General features: G+C 36.9%; 1 protein-coding gene across 3 annotated transcripts in view; it reads right to left on the bottom strand.

Annotated features, from left to right (window-relative positions):
* Window positions 1-468: 468 nt before the first annotated feature.
* The window catches only part of FIGN (fidgetin, microtubule severing factor), a 136,190-nt gene continuing 133,939 nt past the window's right edge, over window positions 469-2,719 (bottom strand). For 2 of the 3 annotated variants that reach the window (XM_019971784.2, XM_070804104.1), the window contains one exon: window positions 470-2,719. This exon is cut by the window's right edge and continues 10,051 nt beyond it. The gene's annotated coding sequence lies outside the window, so the exon portion shown is untranslated. The other variant, XM_070804113.1, reaches the window with a different exon arrangement.

Raw genomic sequence — 2,719 nt, 5'->3', positions numbered from 1 at the left:
GCAGCATTCAGTACCAAAGTTGATTGGAATCCAGATCTTTCTGTTTAAGAAACTGTTTAGGGAGACCCATGAACAGTATGCGGAGAAGGCGATGGCACCCCACTCCAGTACTCTTGCCTGGAAAATCCCATGGATGGGGGAGCCTGGTAGGCTTCAGTCCATGGGGTCGCTAAGAGTCGGACACGACTGAGCGACTTGACTTTCACTTTTCACTTTCATGCATTGGAGAAGGAAATGGCAACCCACTCCAGTATTCTTGCCTGGAGAATCCCAGGGATGGGGGAGCCTGGTGGGCTGCCATGCATGGGGTCGCACAGAGTCGGACACGACTGAAGTGACTTAGCAGCAGCAGCATGAACACTATGAAAAGGCAAAAAGACAAGGAAGCCTGGCGTTCATGGGGTCCCAGAGATGGACACAACTGAGCGACTGAACTGAACGATGATTTTAAAGTTATTAAAATGATATTTACAGTAGTTCTTCCTCATAATTTCTAGGTGGTAGCTAAATCACTTTTAATCACTAAGAGAAGACCAAGATGTTTCAGCTCCAGATGTTTTCTTGAGTTTCCCACAGAATTGGAGATCTGTTAGGACAAAATTTTTCTATCCCTAGGCCAGTGGTTCTCAAGTCAGCATTTTTGGCCCCATCTGCAAGTTTGATAGAAATGTAAGTAAATGTCCTCCTATTTTCTCTACCAAATCAGAATCTCAGGGTGTTGGGTCCAAGAAACTTAACAAGCTTTTCTAGGTAATTGTTATGTTGCATGTTAAAGATTGAGAACCACTGCTTTAGGCCAAAGAGAACAAAAAAGTAAAGTTAGTGGTATCTAGATGGGGCTGGAAGAGTATGTAGTTAGTTTCCATTATCTTCAGTCGCTGGCACACAACCATTTGTTTTATATTCTGTAGAGTTCCTAGACAGTTCTTTAGCATCTTAGCGGCAGTTTAAAAGGAGATATAAAGTGTGTTATGAGCAAGTAGGTGAGGTCAGGAATAGTCACAAGTAGATAGGAATGTAGACCAGAAAAAGTCTTCTAAATGTGTTGGTGAAAATAGAATGAGCTGATAATTTAATTCTTGGATAATTTCCAAATATTACAATTTAATAGCATTAACTTGAAAATAATATGATATAAAGATCAATTAAAAACTGTGTTATAAAACCATTTTACTATAGTAGGACAAAACTTACAAGATTTTTATGCTACTTGTTTTTGAGAGTATTTGATAAAATGGGATTTTGATGAATACATGTTCTATTTTTCAGCATATCCAAATGATGTGGAATATTTGGCTTTCTTTGTGTAGAAGCTAATAACAGTCATTGTGAACAGAGGAAGCACTTACTCTGTTCATATATTAATAAATAAGACAAAGCAGACAGTTAAGAATATAGAGAGCAAAAATAGAAACTACCCTACATTTTTTAAACATGCCTATAGCAGGTTTAGCATATTGTAAGTCAACATGCTACATACTCCAAAATTATTCCTTTGCTACTTTCTAGATTTCCAAAGAATTCATAATCCAAAATCAAGATCTCTTTGTGCTCTTACCTTTGATATAGCTTCATATCACCCACTAATTTTGTGATTCAGTTCTTTCACACTTGGCATCTAAAACAGTTCTCTTAGAACTAAAGATTACACTTTTGGTCTTTTGTAGGTATCTTTAAAAGGACTATTGAATTTGTCCTATTTCTGATTTAAAGTACAAAGTGCCTGTGCACCACTTTTCAGATGCAATGTAAACTGAATTCCTAGTTGTCAGATTCCATGTCTCTAAAAAGTGGTAGACAGAGACGAAATCAGGACATCTGCTTATATAAACAATATGTTTAGGTTTTGATTTTTAAAGTACAACACTGAAAAGAAGTAAATTTTATAGAGCTTTGCTAGAGAAAAACACCAGTGGAGATAGCAAATGGAGAAAAGATTAAACCCTATTTCCTTTTCTTGTAAATATTTGAAAGCAGTTAATTTTATATGTTCGGAATAGTCGCCCTATATCCACAATAAAAACATGTCAGTACTTTATGTGAATTCCTTAGAGTTAAATATACAGGCTGTTTTCCTGGCCTGAGGGGCCAGGAATTCCAAACACTGAGGATGCTAGTCATTTCACCTTCAGTTTGGGGTTTAAGAAAAGGAAATCTTACAAGTTGCTCAAAATGAATAAGGAAAATGGAGATTTCCTTAACAAGGCAACTCCAAGAAAGAAAACATATACATATACCAGCACACACACACATACACACCCCCACCCATACTTTCACACATAAAAAGAGAAATCTTCATTTCCTGGATATATGCTTTTAGGTTTTTTTAAAAATCAAAATAAAATTGCCTTTTTTGTAGGCAGCAATTTATCACTGGTATTTCAAGTTAAAGATATTTAAATACAAAAGAGTGTAACATGTAGATTACTATCGTGACAGTCTGAGACACTTTTGAATTTTAGGTGTCGCTCACATTCATCCCTGAAAACACAGTCTACCTCCCTACCAGCATTTTTCCTGTGTAAATGACTGCAGATTGAAACACTCAGCAATAGGTGCTATAGTCTGCAAATAGTTTCCTTGTCGGCTTGGCAACTGTGACTCATGCTGTCGGACAAGTGAAAAGAAAACCGCAGTCAGCAGCTATTCAGCAGCAAATCATTAATTAATTACATTTTAATGAACCTTAAGCAGCTACTGCAGGAGCTTTCAGAAGTTT

The sequence above is a fragment of the Bos indicus genome, chromosome 2, assembly GCF_029378745.1.
Source record: "Bos indicus isolate NIAB-ARS_2022 breed Sahiwal x Tharparkar chromosome 2, NIAB-ARS_B.indTharparkar_mat_pri_1.0, whole genome shotgun sequence".
NCBI lineage: Eukaryota > Metazoa > Chordata > Mammalia > Artiodactyla > Bovidae > Bos > Bos indicus.
This window is presented reverse-complemented; position numbering and strand designations above follow the sequence as displayed.